We start from the raw sequence: 22,131 nt of genomic DNA, 5'->3' as shown, positions 1-22,131 counted from the left end.
ACTGAGGAGAGATCCCATCAAACACCAGTTTTTCACAACTTCAGAAGTTCTTTCACTTGAATACTGAAAAACGACTGTATTGAAATCTGTCTCTACTTACATAATCTATCCACCTGTCGTAATTATGTATTGTTGTGAAATTCAGGTTCAGCAAGTTCAGCATACAAAAACATCCTGCTTGCAAGTAAATTGTGCTTCTTTAAAATGTTAGAAGTAGAGAGAAAGAAGAACATACCAAAAAGGAAGGTATGTCAAGGAATTTTCCTCGGAGAATTTGAGGATTCCATGGTTCTGTAAATGTTGCAGAGGAAATTGATCCCCTTTGTTAAGGTGCCTAGAAAGAGCATTTCTTCAGAGAACTTTCTGTACTTTAAAACTAAGTTTTAAGATGGCACAAGCCAGCAAATTGAGGAAGGACATCTCAGAAAGCAATTTTTTCTCATCACAGAAAACCTGAAGCTAATCCAACAAGTATAAAAAGGCACTTCTTCCTTCACATTTATACAGTGTAAAAAACTGTTGTACCAAGCAGACAAAAAATCTGACATCAACCTCTTGATCTCTGTCTTGCAAGCTGACAATGGTACCCATTAATTACTGCACCCAGTATCTCTTTCTACTCTGTTTCATGGGAACTATTCTCTGGTTGCAGTGCACTTCAATGAAATTCTTTTTAAAAAGCACCTGCTTCAACATTTTATTGCTTTATATTCAAACATAAAGCTCCTCAAAAGTTCAACACATACACATTTATATATATGTACTGTCCATACATAAATCTATGAAATACACACACAAATAGTACCTGTCCCCTGTGCTGCACTTATTCTCTGTTGACTTCTTGTTTATGAATGATGAGGATTCTGCATATGGTAGTGGCAAATATATGAGATCTTTCCTCCTGCAGAGCCATTTCTATGTATGGTTACTTACAGGCAGAGTTGAGAAATTGCTGGAATTTTGAAGGGTTGGAAATACATGTTCCTTGAGGAGAAGATTTTAGTTTTTATTTTCCCATCTTTCTGATTTCTGTTTTTCATTCTTTCTCTGTCTTCTAGAAAGCATCTCTGTCCTATTTGGGATCTGTAATTCCTAAATCATTGCACTTATCCATATCTGCAGCCATACATCACTGCAGCGTCTGATTTGCAGGGAAAAAGCAAAGTGTGGGGGGATTGTCTGTTTAAGAGTAAGCTATTTCCATACTCTTACTGGTTCGCTTTTGGAATATGGAAATTTAAGTTTAATAAGTTTAAAGAACGTGTAGGGGTCCTTCCAAGTAAGAGAAAGTTTAGTAGCGTGAAGCTGGGAAAGTGCATGCGATCACATGCTGGCCCACAGCATTTTTTCAATGAAAAAGGAAAGAATTTAATTTTGAATCTCAGAATGGCCCCCACAGAGCACTCTGTAGAAGACAGTCATACAGCAGTCAGGCTACTCTACCCTGTCTCCTGCAGCAGCATGCTAGTATGTGACAGCACAGTAATGAAAAAACTACAGAAGTGGGGATAAACATACTTTGTCTTCTTCAAACTTCTGCCAACTCAACTCTGCACAAGTTGTCTGGCAGAACCCAGCACATACTTGGAGGCATAAGAGCATTAGCTGAATCTGATGGCAATCTGAGGAATGCCCTATTTAACTTACCTGTTCAGTAGCAATAGTTAAAGAAGAGTCAAGCCCAAACAAACTGATGCAATGCTGAGTTGCTTTTAGTGAAAACTGAAACAATATCCACCTGTTGTAGAACATACCTGAGCATTTTGAGTTATTGTTTCTGTTCCATTTAAGGGGATAATGCCATGATTGAGGGAATGTATTAATCATGCATACATCAGTACTGGAATTTGGTTAGAAACAGGTTAGTTCTTGTTCACAGCAGATGTTCTATATTATAGCAGGGAGGTTTGGGAGGGGAAGTCGCAGTTAACAAAGCACTTTCCTCTGGTTGCAATTGTTCTGTTCTTTTTTTTTTTTTTCATTCTTCCCAGTGTACTAGTCAACTTGTATTATAGTCATGCAGGAGTATAGAATAACTAATGTAATTCTGAGATACTTTTAATTTCAGAAAGTTAGGAGTACAGAGCAGTAGGTGGCATTTATTGAGAGCTGTTCTCACAGCTCTGTATGAAAGGCCTTTCTGTGTCAGACACCACTTGTGCCACACTGAAATCACTGTGAGGTGGCCTATGTGAAGGTGCATTGCACAAAACTGAGCTCTGTGCTTTCTTGTTTCCTCTTTTTGTTCCACTTAACTGTACAAATGAGTAGGAATAAGAGTATTTGAAGCAATATTTTGTGCACAGGCTGGATTTCCCATCAAAGTCAATGAGTAACTTCTCACAGCTGCAGCTGGCCAGGAGAGCTTCTGTCACCAACTCATTTCCTCTGTAATGACCCTTTTATCTCTGGAGTTCTGCTTGTTTTTATACCCAGATTCCACAGTAATTTTTATTGTTAATTTTGTGTACAATGAACAGACAAGCTTTTGTTTACATAGCACAAGACTTAGCAGCCACTGTTGTGTTTATCGTCCATGACACTCATTTCACATCTCATCTATTATACGAGTCAAATGTGAAAATAATCATGTTTTTCTAGCATATCAGGGATAAAATGACTTACAACCAACAGGAATGGCTGGGGTTATTTTTAGTCTTGTGTTAGTGTAATTTACCAGCCAAAGACTGAGACCACTTTCCTCTTCTCACAGGTTTATAGTAGTAGTTAAGTGCCAAAACTACAGAACTGCCACAGGTCACAAACTCGTTGCTGAGTCTTAAGATCCTAATTTCAATTCCAGGGTTGGTTTTTTTTAACCATTTTAATATAGCACCCCCAGGCAGATTCAGAATTTTTTGTCTGCTGGTCTTGCAAATAACCACAACTGACCAAATTCTGTTACTCAGACACACCGAGTAAAATTTTGGACGATCTAAATGACATCAGTATCACTGCTTTCCATTCATTGTGAACAACAGAACAGAGGTTGGAACCTGATTTCTCGAGGTAAATATATTTAATTGGAAAGAAAATGTTTCCTTTATTTTGCACTAGAGAAGGCAAATATTTGAAAGGAAGGGAAAAGACAAGCCTTTACTGTCCCCTATAGAGTATAGCATCAAATTACAGTCAACAGGCTTTTTGAAGGTTCAGAAGATAAAATAATTCATAGTACAGAAACTCATGAGAAAGTCACTGTCCTGTCAGAGCAGAGTATAAGATGTGTGAAGTAAGGTAGTGAAAAATTACCAAAAAATTATTTGAGTTGTGCTTTGTAAGGAGACAAAGACCTAGGGGCTAGGGGGTTTGGCTGCTGGTTGGTTTGGTTTTTTTTTATTTTTGGGAGGGGGTTTATATCTTGAGCGCAAAATGGGTTTTGATTCTGATATGGCTTCAATTGTTAACGTACTCATTATAACTCACTTGATTATAACTGTGAAAATGATTAGTTCCTTGAGGCAATGCTTTGATAAAGTTTAGAATGTAGTTTGAAAAGTCTGTAAGAAATTTCATGTTTTACTTTATAGACTTTATAGTCTTCAGATTACATATCTGGTGCAAGTGTCATAATGAATATTAGGAGAACCAATTTGGTTGCATATCTAAATACAGTTAAACCAGAGAGCTCCAGGCTTGCCTCTATGACTTTAGGTATCTATTATACATCAAAGGGATGTGACAGTTGTGCTCTGTACCAAGAAAATTCACAATTACAAGAAAAGGAATTAACACACATGTACTCAGCAAAACCACAGTGCAACTCATTAGAAATTAATTAAGCATCTCACTGCAAAATCCTTATAAAGACAAAACTCCCACTGGTCCAAATTTACTGCTAGTCTAGAAGAGCCAACCTTCATGAAAATTGAATTTATCTCAAGATTTAAATGTTGGAAAACAGTTGAAGTTTCTCATAAGCAAGGATTATAGAATAATTCACTAGGCTTGAGCAGGACAGATTTGCAGTAGACTTGAGCAGGACATGTTTCTTCTCTCATTTTGAGAGGTAATCCCTGGTGGTTTTCCTTTCAAAGCTGAGGAAGTGATAACCAGATTTTTCCTTAAGTATGATAAAGTAGGATGCAAAAGTCATGTTAATAAGGACTTGGATTAATACAATTCTCTGTCATTACTTAGAGACAATTTAGGCCATTACTCCAAATTCATTAAAAAGAGAGAAATAGTTTTTTTCAGATTTAGGTGACCCATCAAATGACTTGTAAGGAACATCAACCAATGAATAAGGTCCAAATTCTGTCCATCCCTGTAACTATGTTATCAACAGTCAAATTGGACTGATGAAAACACATGTGCAACTTGATTCTTGTCTATGTTACATAGACAGGAATATCCTAAAATATCTGTACTAAGATGTGAAGATATCTGTTGTTATCTGCATGCAATTCATCTAAGATTCACAAAGATTGTTTTGATAATAACTTTTTAAATGAAAGACTGGCCTGAAGCACGTATTAGGAAAAAAAAAGTAAAGGCAGGGAGAGAGCTTTATGGGTTCAGCCATTCAAACTTGTACCAGTGCAGCTACTTGAATTGGAGACTTAGTTTTTCTGTTTGTCTTTGGCAGTAGTTCCAAACTATATTTTTGTACAGAATTACTCATTGTTAAAGGAGCCTGTTGTCTTCAGTTGATTTGAAATCCTTTATCTTACATATCCGCAGACATTAGATTCCTTTTTCTAGCTGATATGTTCAACTTAAGCTTGAAAGAAATACTTTATTATGATTTTTTTTCCTACCTCCCCATGAAGATAAAGAGTGATGCTAGAGAAGCTGTTTAAACAAGGAAATCCTACTAGTTTGACTTACTGATGAAACCAAGGTGGCTTCATGTCCCATTGCTTGTTCCACACAACATATTTGTTTAAGATTTATAGGCATCTGATAAAAGCAATAAGTCTATCTAGAATCCCAGGCAAATGGTTTTATGGATTTTCAGGCAGCACAGGTGACCTTTATTCCCAGACTGGGCACGTAGGAGTTCGTGTGTGTTAAATCAGTCAGACCTGATGCACTGACCTCGCTGCACCTGCACTGCAGGACACCCGTGATTGCGTGAGAGAGGGATGCATCACCTCCCATGTCACCTCATGTAACTCTTCCATTTGCTAAGAGTCTGAGCAAATAATCTTTTTTTCTTATTAAAAACACAGTTTTCATACGTATTTCTTCTTGCCATTTCAGAGGATTATCTTCAGTGATAGGATATTACATGCCCCCAGAAGAATTGTTCTGTGATAGGTTTTTATCTGCAGTTCTATGTAGTCAGAGCAGAAAGTCTGCATAAAAGAACACTATTTCATTAGTTTCAAGGTAGTTCTTTTTTTCTAATGCCATTACTGGAGAGAGAAAAAGCCATATGTGATCCAACTTTCTATAGCTGTTTTACACAGGACAGTACAAACAATTTTACATCTTAATTTTTGCATTTGGCTAACTGATATTCAGATATCTAAATAGGTCATAAAGCTAGGTACCATAATGGATAAACTGTGTTTCCAGTTATGTCATTTAGTCCTTTAGAAATCAATTAGGTTAAAGATGGGTTGCATGGGTGTGACTGATGGCCGGATGTGGCCTATAAACTCTGCAGTAAAGAGGGGAATAATCTGAATACCTCTAATAAGTGTGGCAGCTGAAAGCAGGGATGGAGCTTCGGTGCTGCTGTGGAGTATAAAAAATATTTTTAAATGGTTTTAAATCCATCTCTCAACAAGAAATTTTCTCCTTGAAAGAATAAAGCAACAACTATTATGATCAAACTTTAAGTTCCCATTTGCAGAGAAACTGATGTTTCAAACTCAAGCAAGTAAGTAAATAAATACATGTTTACTTAGAGATATTGTCAAATATTTAACTTTAAAAATAGGGACCTGTCAGGAGAAAACTGGCCTACTCTACAACCATAATAATGCTTTTGAGGGCTGGGTACATAATATTCCCTGCCTAAGAGGTACTGTAGATTCCAAAGCAAAGCACAGAAAATAAACCATAATACAGCTGCAATGAAAGGACTTTTTTTCCCCTCAGTTTTAATGTATGCTAAAGTATAGAGCTGTCTTAGTGTTTTCAAAATAAGCCTTACAAAATTACTATCCTGAAGAAGCATTCAGCAAAATAAATTTGCAATCCACAGGGTCTCTCTGGGTGCTTTTTTTGAATATCAATAAGGTATTTCTATTTCAGTGAATAAATTTATCTTTTAAATTAGAAATAGAAGTACATATAGACTGGGAAATAAATGCATCCTAGAGTTTCCTAGTACAATGTTTTGACATGACCACATGCAATATTCAGAGAAACACTGCAAGGAAGGCATCTCAAGCATCTTTTAAGGTGAATCACATTTTGAATTTCCATCTTGTTGCAACCTAAAAATGATTTCATTAAATAGGCAGCAACCTTCATATCTTTTGAGTTCTAGTAACACCCAATAGATTTAAATAACTAAGTGTAACAGGAGCACTGCAGATTTCTGTGTATTATTTTCAGACTCTTAAAACTGAATGGTAACTTCAGACTTTGGTACAGTAAGAGATGGGAATCCTTAACGCTTCTGACAGCAGATAGAAGAGGAGGCAGAGATATCATAAGTAGGATACTAAGTTCTGGATTTAAAATCACTAATGTAAAGGGAATGAAGAGAAAAATCTATTTTGATCTTATTATGGCTTGACAAGACTTTGCATCATTGAAATATAAGATAGACTAATTGCATTAAAGCAATTGCATTTGGATTTTTTTAGTTTGCTGTAAAACTAATTATAAAACAGCTTTTAATGAAATACTCTATGGCAAAGCCAATGTATTTTATATTGCTGTTGCAAAATGAATAATCTCTTGTGCTGTAGTTTTGAATTCTTAATCACATTCCACATTTAGACTCTAGGAAAGAAATGGTGGTGTTATATATAACTGCCTCTTTGACAGGATTTTCTTTGTGAATAGTCCAGGGATGTGCTGAAATAGTTTCTTTAATGCAGCCTGGGTGATAATATAGAAGCTTTTTCTCAATAGAGAGGACAGTTTAACTGTGATGTTACTAAACATCTGTCTGTGACATACTCTAAACTCTTGAAGTCTGAGATCTTTTCCAACCCTCCAATGAGACTTATCCTTAATTTTGTTCATCCCTATTAAGTCTCTAAATTGACATATATTTAAAGAAAGTCACCAGTTCTCAGGTTAAGCTGCAGTCTAAAAGATTCTTTAAAATAATCTCAGATAGACCAGCTTTCTACTGACCAAACCAGAGAGGTAGAAAAGAGCTAAAACATACTGCCAATTCCAGCTTCACCTTCTTAGCCTAAGACTTTAAAAAGTTATGTTGATTTAATTGCTCTAACTCCACAGTTTTAATAGGAGCTGTATACATAAAATCCTTCACCACCCTTTGTAGATTAGTCAGAGGATTTAATGAAAAAAAAAAAGCAAATGAAAAGAACTGTACCTATTTATGCAATTTGGGATTATTCCTCTCTTAGGTTAAGCTGAATGTAAGTAATTGTCAGAGTATCCAGTCAGAGATTTTTTAGGGCATCTAATAGTCAGAAAACATTAAGCAGAAACTCTTTGAAAATATTTGGTCATTGGTTTCAGGGTTTTTTTCTAATGTCTTAAAATTAGGTTTATGAAGCCATTTGCATATTTGCCATGATTGGGCTTGCTCCTGTGCAATTCCAAAGATAATCCAGACCTGGAGGGCTTGCATAGTAGATTGTTTGGGCCAGAATGTTATGTGATGATGTGCCATTGCCAACCCTGATGATAATTTCACTTGGCAAGCAGTCTCACTAATTTCAGTGGAATAAGATGTTACTCCAAGTGAGCCACATTGTTGGAATCTAGAGGAAACAATGTCCTGTAAGGGAGCTGTTTTGCTCAAGCATCTTATTTTGACTGATAATTCTTGAAGCCTGTCACTGTCTTGAAAACAACATACAGATGCCTCTTACTTCAAATCAGTTGCATTTGCCAGCACTGGCTCATATCTTTGTAGTGACATATAGAAAAGTGGTATTTCTTGCATCACTATGACATTTTTATTACATATCAACCCAAAGGAGAATACCTCCAAGGACATTTTATCTGTGCATGGCAAATGTAAGGAGGGCAGCTGCGTGCCGAGATGGTCCCTCGGGGAGCCGTGTTCTGCGAGTGCACCCGTGTCACCTTCTGTAGGCTCCAAGCACAGGGAGTGTAAGCCAAGCCTATCCCTCCAGTACCCAGCTGAGAAATTCCCCTCCCAGCCACACAGGCACAGCAACTGCCTTCTGTTTTTGCTGGTTTGAAGCTTCTGAAGTGCCTGTGAGTGGCCACCCAGGTGTCTGACGAGCCGTACTGATGTGCCAGACTCAAGTGCCAGACTCATTCAGGCCTGGTGGACCTGTCGTGCTCACACCATCAGGGTCAAACTGCTCACCAGGCCTGGGGAAAGGCAGGAGTTTTTGAGAGTTAAACTCATGTATTTGCCTCAATGGCTTTTATCTTTGATCCTCTTGATATTGTAGTTTGTCTAGAAATCTATGGACAAATATATGGGAAAATAATTCAATATATGGAGGAATCTAAAGGTGAAACCATAAGGGAAGTAAGATATAGATAAATGATCTTATGGTGCCCTTTGTTCTGAAGATCTATGAAATATTTTATGTGGAGATGTGCAATAAGCAGAAGAAGGTGTATATCAAGATTGTGTAATAAAACCCACTTGTCAGAGGCAGAGCCCCTCTCCAGAGGAGGAGGAGAGCTTGATGGTGTGTCTGACAGCCCACAGGTGAAGGCCCATTTCAGGTTAGGTGTTGGATGCAAGGAGGACAAGAAGGGCAAGAACTGTGGCATGGGAGACCAGCAAAGCCTGCTGCAGAAGTGAGGAGAGGACTGGTAAGAGTTAAAGATGGTGAACACTGAGGCTGAGACGTGGAAGATATGGAGGAAAATGGATTGTTAGGAGAAGTAACACATAACAACATATAGTGAGGAAAGTGAAACTAAAAATTAGTCCTGAAAGAACAAAGATGACTGAGAAATGAAAGGTCAGTTGTTAAAAGCTGTAGTTGGCGTGTAATAGGACAAAGAGAAGGCACCTAACAGATCATTAATAAAAGCTCTCAGAGCAGGTAACTGCAGTGTGGGTGGTAAATTGAGGAGGTGGCTGAGGAGCTCAGTGACAGCATGGCTGTGTGTGTCTGCTTCGGTGGAGCAGGTGGTGCTGCAGGGCAGGCGCTTCAGGCAGCAGGTTGCCTGGGTTTGCTTTTCTTCCTGAAACCTCTTTTGTGGAATCCCCTGCTTTTCAGCTCACAAAGATAACTCGAGATGAGATTGCTGCTTGGTACACGGGGAAACACACTGGCTGACAATACAGTATAATGAATGCTTAGTTTCTTAAACACATGATTAGTATTAGTTACCCAGACCTATACGTGCAACCAGTTAAACAGCAGTTGTGTGACTCAGCCCTTACTACTAAATAGCTGAAGGCTTTTGCTTTGAAATATTTGCTTCATGCTTATTTCTTTCTGGCAAAGCACGATCACGAGATTTCTACACAAACTACTGATTGCCTTATGGTTTTTAATGGTCTGGCTTCTGGTAGCTGTCAGTAGAAGCAAAACAGAAACCTTGTTCAGCTCTGGAATCTGCCTGGGCTATTGGCTATTCCCAGTGAGAGATGCCATTTACTGAAATCAGTTATTTTGATTTCAACAAACCTCGGTAGATTAAGCTTTTACTCTTTCAAACTTATTTCCGTCCGGAAAAGATGGGTATTTAGGTATAAGCTAGCCATGTGTACTTATCTATCTGCAACATCAAAGCAAAGTTGAGTTCCTGCAATCTAGTTTGAACAGAAGGGGGTTTGTGCTCACTGTAAAGCTGGATTTGATCTACTGCAAGTAAAAAGCAGATGTAGCTCAGCCTTCGGGTAATTTGCAAGTGCCAGGTTACACAGCAGGAATAACTGTGGAGGGCTATGGGCGAGACTGACTCCTGTTCTGACATCACTCATCTCCACATCAGTTAGAGCTAATCAACACTTCAAGTTAAGAATGCTGAACACTTGTCACAATCTGCAGCTAAAAACTTATTCACTGAAATTATACAGTGAATTAATTGAAGTAGCACCTTGGAGAAAATTATAAGTGTTTTGCAGGCAATTTGTGAACAGGTAAAGTGAAATTAATTGAATGAATGATTTGTTATGAACTATTCTCCCAGAAGCAGGAAGGTTCTATTTTTGGTTTTTCTCATTTCACTAAGGAAAGTTTGAAATGTTCACCCATATATTCTGCCGTAGAAACATAATCCCAACCTTGGTCATTCTTTTCATCTTTATCACCTTGCCATGTTGCGAAGATCACTGACATCTTTAGTTATATGCGTGAAGTAATTTATAGTTAAAACACTTTAACAGTTAAATTAATGATTAATATGTATTAGAAATAGAAATTGTCCATTTTGTCATTTTTTTGCTCAGTTTTTTTAGCTGTAAAGCATTCACATTGGTCTACCACATAGTACTCAGAGGTAGAATTTTATCTATAATCCACATTTTGAGGCTGTGATCTAATGCAGATTTCTGCTTGATATATGAAGTAATTCTACCTCCAAAAGATCATTAGCACCTGACAGCTTTAGAAAAGAGAAATGAAGCAGTCTCCATATTTTTTACACTGTCTTTGGTGCTTGGCATAAATTTTTTAATTTCCACAATGTAATGCGTGGTGGTTTTGCCTCAAAAAGAAACCTCTTCACTCTTTATTAATGAAAACTTTCATTTAGACTTAATAAATTTGTCAGAACTGTGAGGCAGTCTCTTGTGTTTAGATTGGAAGTGAATGCCATGCACCTCCCAGATATGCTCTGTTCTGTGGTCTCGGTTTTTTGAATGGGAAATATGTCCAAACCATAAAACCTTGTCCTATTTTCTTATACTTCTGTAAATTATCTGTTAAGATGTAACCTTAACAGGGGTATCAGGTATAACTGTGACCCCTGCCAGCTTTTCTCTCTGCTTGAGTTCTTGCCCATGTGTAGTGGACAGTGCTGGGTAGCTCAAATCTCCTCCCTGAGGAGATTTTGTTATATTTAATTAATTCCTCCATCCCTGATGTTTTCATACACTGTGTAAGGGTACAGAAAGCATTTTCAGAAGTAGTGGTTCATCTCTTCCTCTGAAATCAGTGGAAATTCTACTTTCCTCTCTGAGTCAGACTAAAGTGAGTTCTTTGGAAAATCCCATTCTACTTGTCTATATAGGAAAAAAAAATTGGCCTACAAAGATAAAAGCTTTCTCAGAGAAACACTGGCATCTTCATATCACACTTGGGGAATTCTTCTTAGCACTTTATTATATGGCTTTGGAGGGCGAAGCCAGGTTGCTTTTTACTGTCTCTGCCAAACTATCTGAGGAATCTTTGAGCAGCATAGAATAAATATCCTTAGGGCTTTTAAAAAGATCAGAGGTACTGTGACTCAGATTTGAGACTGCAGTTTCTGAGGACCTTGGTTCTTTAAGCTCAAATTGTCATTACTTAAAAAGCTTCCTCCTTCTGTGAGAACAGCTTTGGTTTGTTACAATAATGCTATAGATCAGTTTATTGAGGAACAATTAAAAATCCTCTTCCCCTGCTCCCAGAGTCCATTTAGTTATAGTTGTTGCAAGCAAGCTTGGGTTTGTAGGTCCAACACAAACAAAGATGAGGAAAACCTTTTAACTAGATTTCCAACCATACAGTCCAAATTCTCTTCCTTAGAGTCTAAAATTCTTATCTTTATTGACGTAAGTGATGTGAAACAAATCAAAATACTCGTATCTCTTTGTTTTGTCTGCTGTTTCAAACTGAATTGACATTATTCATTGCAGTTACCACTTCCCTTACAGACAGGAAGGCAGGCTGACACCAGAGGCCCTGCTGTGATCTCTGTATCTTATTTTTTTGTGAATGAATACATTGTATTACTTGTGGTAAAATGTAGAGTCAGACAGTACTAAACTAGAAGTAAAATGAGTTTCTTTTCCTCCCTCACCTTCAATTTAATTTGGAAAAGGTGAGGGAGGAGCATGTTGTTCTCCTGTCCTTTTAGAGGAGCACACGAGTGATTTGTGTAGGTTAGGCAGGTAATCTAGGATGGCTGAAACAGTCTAGTGTCTGCTTCTCTGTGAGTGGTGGCTGAGATGACTTGCCTGTTGCCTGATTATTCTATGGGAGGAAAGGTAGCATGCTGGTCTGTGCACGGACTGGCTGCTGCCTGGTCACTTCGTACCAATGTTCCCAGATACATAAACTGGAGATTTGTTTCAGCATTTCTTAGCTCTGGAATTCCTGCAAGTATGAAGATTTATTTATTACTTTATTTTGTTCCAACTTGGAATGCCTTATCAATGCCAAATTAATCTGTCCCAAAATACTCTGAATTAAATGTGGTTCCCATCTTTTGCATTCTTGCTGGCTTTGTTTAGGCTCAAGAGGGACAGGGGAGCTGTGGCACCTGGCTCTGGGACACTGCTGAGAAAGGCAGAAGCTCACCTGGAGTGCACTGCCCCAAGAATCCCAGCTCCGTGCCTGCAAGGCATTCAGCCTGGCAGATTTGCTGTGAAGCCATGGATGTTTTTAGGTGTTCCTCCATAAATCCATGTGTGTTTCCCTGCAAGGGTTGTTGAAAGTTCATCACTGATCAGATTTTTCAGTTTAAGTTACTTGAATGTACTCAATTAGTATGTTCTGCAGAGCTTTTCTGCAGAAAATATTTGGTAGTTATAATTCTAGTATCATTATCGGCTTTGACAATACTTGAATAGAGAAGGCCAAGAAGCTTTAATCTTCCCACTGTTTTCAAATGAAATTTTCTATTTGCTGAATACAAGGAAATTGGTGCATTTGGATTTGTATTTTGAATTTAAACCAAGTCAGCTATAATTGTCTTGAGCTTAGTTTTGTATCAGTGATATTGATACAGTATTTGTAAACTATCTGATGGACAACAGAGACCAACTTTAAATTAATAAATTATTTTCTAAGAAAAGGGGACTTCAGAGATACAAAGAAAAGCTGGAATGAGATAAATGTGGCTTGTGTTTTACTGAGTTCAAAAATATTTTTCTGTTTCCCGTGTGCACATCATTCCAAGACCGTGGTTTGTCTCTTGAGTCTCAAGACAGCATTGCTGTGATAAGAGAATGGATCACCAGACAGTGTGTGAACACAGGGGGGGGTTCAGACTCATAAAACTGTGGGTGTATCACTAAAATGCTGATAAATCACTTGAAAGCAGTTCCACCAGCTGTAACCTTGGAACACGCCGAATGGTTAATTGCCAAGACTTATTTTAAGCTTCCACATTTGTAGATTCAAAGCAAAATATACAATCATTTCAAGTCCAAATCTGCTTTGGGATATGATTTAAGAATATTCTGTGGGCATAAACTGCTTTAGCAATGTTTTCCACTGACTGAGGTAGAACAAAAGAGCAAAGGCTGGATTTGCCATTACACATTAGCTTCCAGCTTTGTTAAAAGTAGGATCCCATCTCCAGGGTAGACCAATATCTTATATTTCCAGGGTGAGCTAATGCCACCACCCCCATCAAATTCCATATTTTGCTGTTAGCAAGGCTAAAGCCAAAATCTAGGCTTCAGTTGTGCAGTAACATGAAATGTATTTTCTGTTTACATACACAACAACAAAATTTATTTGTGATCCTTGAGGTATCTAGTCCTTGTGGTGTCCTGTCTATTCATATTAAATGGAAATATTTCAACATAGGTACTGTGCAGTTTCAGTGTTTAGAAGACAGTGTACAAAGAGATCTGCATTGTGCTTTTCCTGTTGGTGTATAAACAGCACTACAGTCTCTCTAGACAACATAGCAAGTTTCCAAACTCTTCAACTTTTCAGTTTAATTCTTCTTCTGCACAATTAAATAAAGACCTGATAATTATGTTTCCTGCATGTGAAAAGCTCTGAGGTGGAAATATTATTAAGTCAATCTTTCTCAGGTACAGTCAACTGACATTGAGAAAAGCTCATCTTTGGTTCTCAAATTCAAACAAAGCAGTATTTGTGAAAAAAGACTGTCTCCTGATTGATTTATATGGTTTTGCCACCTAGGTGCAGTCAAAATCAAATGCAAAAATGATGGGATAATGCAATAATGATTAGCTGGAATACAGCTGTGAAAAGGTACAGATTAATTTTATCATGTGCAATGCATGGAGAGGAAACAGTCAATAAACCTTTAAATGTATTTGGAAGTGAAAATGAAAGGCTGAAGTGGATTAGTTAATTACTAAGAACAAATTAAGTTAATTATTAAGAACAAATTCAACACTTGGTCATGTACACCAAACGAAGCATGGGAGCAAGGTGGTGTGTGGAAATGCATGTTCTGTGTGCTGAGAGGAGATCCCATTGTTTCCCAGGAAACAACGATAGCCAGAAATGTTCACATGCATCAAGTCTTCATTGTATTAAAGCTCATTACTTTAGACAGAGACTGTCTCTAGAGGTAGAAAAGATGAGAATGGGACAGAGATGATTTTGTAGTTCCTAAAGAAGTGTTTATAAAGACATTAGCTTGTATCTGAAGCAAATTCCAAATTAAATATGTGCAAATGTTTGAGTTCCTTTTTGTAGTCTGTCTGAGGCTTTCAAGTCAGGCCACCCAAGAGGATGTTTTTTATGGAGGGGTTTTCCTAACCTCCAAACAGGTGTTTCGATGCTGAAATCGGGCTGCTCTGAATTGGAATTCACTACTGCCAAGAGAGTGCCATAATGGCATTAAAAAGAACATGACTTTTCTCTCAGTGAAGTTCTTTGCATATACCTAAAAGGAATAGTTGTCTATTGAAAAAAGTTATCTTGATAGATTTCATTAGATATATTAAACATCATATATTGGATTGTCATGTAAAATTTACTGTTCAGTTGGGACTTGCTTTCATGCGAACTTTACCTTGATTACTAGATTCTTTCAATATTTTCAATTTTAGTACTGTCTTCCATTCAATCTAGGGCATCGAGGGCACTGAATAGCTAAACTCTGCGAATTACAAGACAATTATTTGGTATTTGGTAACATCAATTAGAGTGACTAAATTATGTACATAATTGCTTCATTATATGCAAATATGTATTTCTGAAGTAATTAGAGTATTACAATGCCAGGTAAACAGTGGTGAGAGGAAGAATCCAGACATGTGAATTTGACTGCAGACATAAAGGAATACCCCAGAGAGAGGGAGCCAATTTTGAGTTGCTTTCTGTTATATCTGGAGGGCAGAATGTCAGTTCATTTTGTGAATTATCCTTTTTCCAAAATTAGTCAACAAGATGGCTACAGGGAGATCACTGAGCCACTCTGTTTTTCTCCTTCTTTGCTTTTAGAATAATTGTTCTGTTATCTTCCCCCTCCAAAAAGTTCTGTAATTAGCTGGATACAGTTAATGAAAAACCTGAGTTTTGGCAGCTAAAATGTCTGAAGAACAGAAGCTTTAACAATTAGTAGCAACATTTTAAAGCTTACACCCTGTTTTTGATCCCTCTTTGCATTACGGAAATGAATTTGTTTTGCAATTACCTGTTCTCGTGACAGGCTTTGTCATAAGAACAAGGGAACATGATGAAAGCCAGATATTTGCTAGGATATTTGTGTGCTCTGTAGTGGGAATCTTTGGCATCTTTGTTTTCTCTACCTGGAGTTTCAATTATAGGAAAAACATATAATAATAACCTGGCATGCTGTGATGAAGAAGTGATCATAAAAAAGAGCAAATGATTGAAGGTTCGTTTTATGAGGTTTAATAATTTTTGTTATCCAGATGAATAAGAAACAAGTATAAATCATGCTGAGGCCTGTGATGAGATCCACGTAATTCTGCCCAAATGCACAACACCTGGGAATTTTAAGAAAGGTGGTAGCATTGACTGTCACTTCACTGTCATTCCTAGTATGGGAATTCATTGTCCAAGGCAGAGAGAGGGAGTGAGACCATGTGTGTGTGAGAGAGTGTGTGCTCTGCTTCTTTCCTCACCTCTCTTTAGGACCACTGATGGGCCCCTTCAAATTTTAGAGCATCGTGTCTTGCAGAAATATGGTGAGAGTTAAGAAACTTATCATAGGAACAGATAGTGGTAGGTTGGAGGCATTGACGACTCCTTTTGCCCACTGGTGGACAATACTGCAAGTCACATCTAGCATTGCTCCCCAAAAACTTTCTAGGAGGAATCTCAAGAGACAAGACTTATATAATCCTCTCATTCTGTGCTGCTTCTGACAATACCTCTTGGAGGTGTTTTTATTTCACACTATTAGTTGTATTGTAGCCTACAAACATCTATTTAAAGAGCATTTTGTTTTTGCCCAGGATTCAAGGCAACTGAGCATATTGGCCTACTGTTCCATGGCAACATTAGCTGGGCAGCTTTTAATGGAGAGAGTCTAAAGTCTCTTGTGTCTGTTCTAATACAGAAAAAAATTGTAATCAGAACACTTTTTGGAATTGGCACTGAGTTTCCTACTTCGAAAAGCCCTTACATAGCAAAAGCAAATGATTACTACTTCAAACTGCAGACACTTTTGAAGTGTAAATTAGGTAAATGGAGGTCTTGATGCTCGGAAGAGCTCTGATGATTCATTTGTTATGATGTGCCTCCCCACTGTGCTGTACCAAAAGTCGTACTATGGGGTTGCCTTGCATAGTTCAGCTGCATCAAATGAGGAGGTACCACATTTAAAAGATGAAGCTACAGGGATGTGTATGCTGTGTGTGCTGCTGCAGTTTATGGAAATGCCACCTCTATCAGCTACAGCAATTAGCTCTTTTTCCTGTCTCTACTTTTAAGTTACAAATTAATGAGCGTGTCAATGAACTCGCCTGTTAGAAAACTGGAAGTAGCCCCGTGTTTGATGACTGTAAACGCAGAAGTAAATGTGCAGAGAAACTTCCCAGTGTTGTATCATATAGGAGAGTTAAAAGAATATGATTGTGAATGGTATCAGCCCATTATCCTGACACTGCCATCTCTGTGACCACCATTATTAATGAGAGACGCTGCTATGGTGAGACACTGCTGGAAACATAAGTTCTATGGTTTTGACCTGTCAGAAAGCCATGGCAATTATTGTTTTCCTGGGAAAGCAGTGGTCCTTCTTTTACTTCTCTTTTATAGATGCAAGTCAGTTCACAATTTTATGAAACAAAGTAACGCTTTTTTCTGACACTCATTCTGTTTAGTATGGCAGGACTGAGTATATTATACCGAAATTGAAGAAAGCCTCTGCACTAAACTGGAAAGTGAAATGTCAATCTGTGGAGGTTGTGCTGAGGCTGCAAATGGTAGCAGACACTATTCTACAGAGATCCATATTTGAATGCATGTCTCTCTGTATTTGAACACCAAGTGCAAGTGCTATTACAAGGCACAGCAGGCTGTGGGAGCTGTGTTCAGGCAGGATAAACCTTCGGTCCTTCGGGCGCCTTGCTGTGGATCACACTGCAGAAGTTTGTGCTCTTGCTGTTCTCCTGCTGCTTCAGGAAAGTTTGTGCTGATTTGTGGAAACCTGTCTAATCTTGCATGACATGGCTTTGTGATATCAAGCATGTGGCAAAATACTGACTTCAAACATTTTGCCTCAGGAGGAGGTGATTTCCTTGCTAACAGCAGGTGGAAGAGGCACTTTTACATTATATTTCCATTAGCATTTAGATAATAAGAAGGCCTTGGTATGTTCTTTAGGAACTAACAGCTTAATACAGCACTCACTGTTATCAAAGTATTTTTCTGTCACTTACCTCAAACCAGTGTTATTTGGGGTTCATGAATGCATTAAACAATCTTCCAGACCAGACCAGGAAAATTAATGAATAAAGGTGGAGGAGTAAGTGTGGATTGTTTTGCACAAATTTGCTTCTTGTCTGCATTGCTAGTATCTCATAGATGATCATGCAAAACCAACCACCATACTGAGGATTGCCAAAACTTTTGTTTCACCTTTGGCCTTTTTTTTTTTTTGTATTCATCCAGCCTACAGGCTTTTTTTTTAAATTTAGAAATGGTCAAACCTTGATGCAAACATATATAGGAAGTAATTAGCAGTGTGATCAATATAAAGCTGTTCTTGTGCATGGGTTTGAAAAGAAGCAGTCCTTCTCTTCATAGAAGACATTATATTTAAGTGTTTTCAGTGAGAATCTTAAGCACTTTTAGACAAATGGGAAGCTCACCACTGGTACTGTGTCCAATGTGCAGGAATTGATCCTGAAATGACAAAGTATTGTCATGTGATAAGAATAGGACATTATATCAAGTAAATTAACTAATTACTGCTGTGGAGTAAAGGTGCCCTGAACTAGCTGTAGATAATTTCTTTAAGTTTGAGATGATGTGGCAGCGGTGGTTGTACCTCTGCCTCTGACGAATGGAAGGTTAGAAAATAAAGCAAGTTTGGATGTGAACTTCTTAGACATGGATGGCAATCCTGCCACTTTGGTGTAAAACAGCTCCCAGTGCTTTAGTGGTGTTGAACGCTTCCTCTGAGCACTTAGTTAAAACAACAGTTTTTCAGTCTCCTTCCTGGTGTGAACTGACCCAAGGCTACAAATCTTAAGTGAATTATTGCTCCTCCCGGAACTGGTTTAACCTCCTTTTCTTTTTGCAGCTACAAAAAGTCCTTCTACAAGTAAAAGAAAAGTTTTAAACCTATGCTATGCCTCTGAAGTTATATCTTTATATATATATATATGCCTTAGTCATATCTGTACAAAAGTCCCTCCTCATTCATCAAAACATGTAAGGACATACATAAAGACAGTAAGAATTATATACACTTTTAATGCTAATCTTTAACTTGGAATGTTTCCTTGGACTGATCTGTTTGCCTGAATCTTAGTCTGAAAGCAGTTTTTTGGCCTTCTCCAAACAAATGGGTTTACCTTATTTTTACTCAATTCTCTGTTGCTGTTGGATTGCACCAAATTTTTAATTTTTACTGGTCCTGTATTATGTCCTTCACAACTGCAAATTCTCCTTATTGACAGATATTTAATTATGGCTGAATTATCAAAGAGTGGCACAGTAAAAGTTTATGTATGAAAATTCCTAGGATGACATGATGCCCTGGTTGTTTCATTGTACGTTGTTTGCCATGTGACACCGTCTGAAGGAATTTATGAGCAGATTTTGGGTGGCTGCAGATTGGTTTTTGAAGATCGTTTATTAAAGATGTGTGAGCACAGAGGAGAAAGGAGCTTTCTTTTTCATTTTACCCCTCAAGACTTAATGATACATTAGATCATTATAGAACAGGTGCTTTTAGTTTGGAGTGTGATATCACCAAAACGCAGCATAGAGGAGACTAATGGCTTTGAAATATCTATCACTATTCATTACACTCTGTGAAATGATTTTTGGAGGATTTACCATAAATCCATTAATTTTCAAGATCGCAAAGACCCTGAAGCAATGCTAAATCCACTAAAACCTTTTCAAATTCAGTAGGTTTTGGATAATACTAAATGGCTTACTACCTATGACTAGCCCTCTAAGCTCCTTGCTTTTGTTGCACGGTAGACAGCTCAGTTAGTTGTATTGATATATTTCCACAAAATACATACTTCTTAAAAAACATCCAAGTGAATTCTTCCATTTGTGTTATGTTCTTTGGTTCTTTGTTCTGGTTAATTAATTTTTTTCTAACTGGGTACAGTGGTTAATCAAAAAACTTTAAACCATTGAAATCAATGCCACTTGCCTCTGCAACAGAGGAAAATTTCCAGTATTCCCCTACGTAAAAAGTTAAAAGGCCCTGTCTTTTTTTTTCTGCACAGAAGAAATTGCTGCAGAGCATTGCTCTTGAGCAGACATGCCTGAGACACCGTTATTCCTGACCAGAATCTGTCCTGACAATTAACACTCAGCTTGGCAGATACTGCCAGGGACAGAGCTAATGCACTGTGTCATGATTATTGTACTCCTCCGAGCATAAATTGAATGGGGAATGGTTAGTAATTAGCTCCAGAAAAATAGACTCTACACTTGTCTTCTTTTGTCATTAACGTCCAGGCTGATAACAAAAGAAGCTCTGGTAATTAGCACAAACCCATGCAAGGGGTCTGACTGTGCTTCAAGAACTCTTTCACACATGCCTTTTTGTTCTAATGAAAATTTGACTTGAGAAAACAATGGGCAGTGGTAAGATAATTGTACATTAATAAGCAATAATGACAGCAGAAAGAAATTCAATTTAAGGATCTTTTCTCTTATTGGCTGAGAATAATTAATAAAACAATTATATACATGTCTCTGGATATAGATATGCAATGAAATACATGTATGCATGCAGCTCTCCTCCCTAACTTTCATGAGTAGAGAGAAACAGGGAGCTGCTTATGAGTTTCAGGCATATTCCAGGCTTCCAGAGATAAGATGTGCAGAACCTGCATTTTGTACACTGTTTCAGAGGAAAAGATACCCTTTGAATGTTGGGGATTTTTAACTTAATTTGATTTAAAGAGTGTAAAAAATACCCAAGGAGATCAGTACACGTGAATATTTGAATTTTTTAGTATATTTTTGTGTGAATATATGTATGTGTTTATGTTAAGCTGCCTCAATAGGTAGATATTAAGGTTGTGTTCATTGACTCATCATTTCAGGAGCTACACATTACATGTTTCAAACCCTGAAAATTTGCATAGTTTAGCTTTTAATGTATAAGAATCATAATGGTGAGATACAATTTCCCATGAGGATTAGAGACTCAGCTGTTGGAGGGGTGTAGATGGCTTTCTGCAGGTGTGGATATCTGAGGTGTAGACCTCAGACTTGCTACTGGTGCTGGACAGAGTTCTGCTCTTCAGTTCAGCCTAGTGTATTTTGGGGCTTAATGTATGCAGTGTGAAATAATATTTAATTTAAGTGTTAACAAAGGTAATGATGTGGTGAGAGTGAAGGGTTTCAGGACCTCAGCATGCTCCAGAAGGTCTGGAAACTCAGTAGCAAGTTAAATAATCCTTGTTACTCCTTTATGCTAAGGAGAAGCAAAGAGGTACATGGCAAAATTTTCAGCTACATTTTTGTTCCTCTGTCTCTTCTCACTAGCAGTTAAAACTTGGGGTAGAGCACATCTGCATGTGGAGCTGTACAGATGAAGCCTGTTTTCGTACCTTCACAGGTTGTGAGTTAAGCCCTCATAATCATAAGGCAGAGGTGATATCCCACAGCATAGGACAGCTAACTCCACTAACCCTGGAAGGGACAAAGGCTGTTGGCAGGGCCACTCAGTAACTTTCTCAATAGTTGTTTGTTTAATTTTTTTTATTAATGAGCTAATTTAATTTTAGAAAGGTGAGATATTCTTATGTTAACGTTTGATGCATTAAAAATAAGGATAATACTGATGGTTTGCAGCTATAGGACTTCCCTTCAGTTTACAACCATCTTTATGAGCAAACACTCCTGCTGTTTCCCATGTTCTCCAGTGGATCTCTGTACCTGATCCTACCTGAGGAGATATAATCTCTGCTTTCCCAAGCATATCTCAGTGTCCAGAAGAGTGAAGCATGTTCTTGGGGCTTGCTCCTAAACTGGTCAGGATTGGTGCTTAGTCCTCTTATCAAAATCCTGCCTTGCACCGAGAGCTCATAGTACCATAGTGCCCAAGGCCTCTTAGTACCATGTTAGGTGCTGCACAGTCTCATTGAGGACTTTCTGCTTTCTGAATCTTGGTGTTTATTTGGATTGGTTTTCATAATAAGATATGAAGATGCCAGCTAATGTAGATTCTCTCTTGGTTCTGTGTACAGTGAAACTCAAAGAGAAGGAAACTTCTTTTATGTGAAGAGTTGTGTTTTTTCCTGCCAGAAGTTGGGGAAATGGAGCTGAATTCTAGCTCCAGATGACAAAATTTTTGATGAAATTAATAATGGATAAATAGTCATGTGTTTAGCTGATTTCTGTGTGATTCTGAATTGAGTCATGGCTGGGGGTTGACTTTACCCAGCTGTCTCTATGCTTTAGCATATGCTTTTGGGTTTAGAATATAGCTCACATTTCCTACCTTTTTATTCAGTAGCTAGTAAGTTTTGGACTTCACCACAAATTAAACTGGAAA

At 37.8% G+C, this 22,131-nt stretch overlaps 1 long non-coding RNA gene across 4 annotated transcripts in view; it reads left to right on the top strand.

Annotated features, from left to right (window-relative positions):
* LOC113950657 overlaps positions 1-22,131 on the top strand; it is a 209,808-nt gene that overhangs the window by 86,857 nt on the left and 100,820 nt on the right. For 3 of the 4 annotated variants that reach the window (XR_003528840.1, XR_003528841.1, XR_003528842.1), the window contains exon 2: positions 14,130-14,201. The exons of the other annotated variant lie outside the window; for it this stretch is intronic. This is a non-coding gene — a long non-coding RNA (uncharacterized LOC113950657). The remainder of the gene's footprint in view (positions 1-14,129; positions 14,202-22,131) is intronic. 4 annotated transcript variants of the gene reach the window in all.

The sequence above is a fragment of the Corapipo altera genome, unplaced genomic scaffold (genome assembly GCF_003945725.1).
Source record: "Corapipo altera isolate COAL_440 unplaced genomic scaffold, ASM394572v1 54, whole genome shotgun sequence".
Classification (NCBI taxonomy): Eukaryota; Metazoa; Chordata; class Aves; order Passeriformes; family Pipridae; genus Corapipo; species Corapipo altera.
The sequence above is the reverse complement of the archived record's forward strand: the minus strand, read 5'-3'. Positions and strand labels throughout refer to the sequence as shown.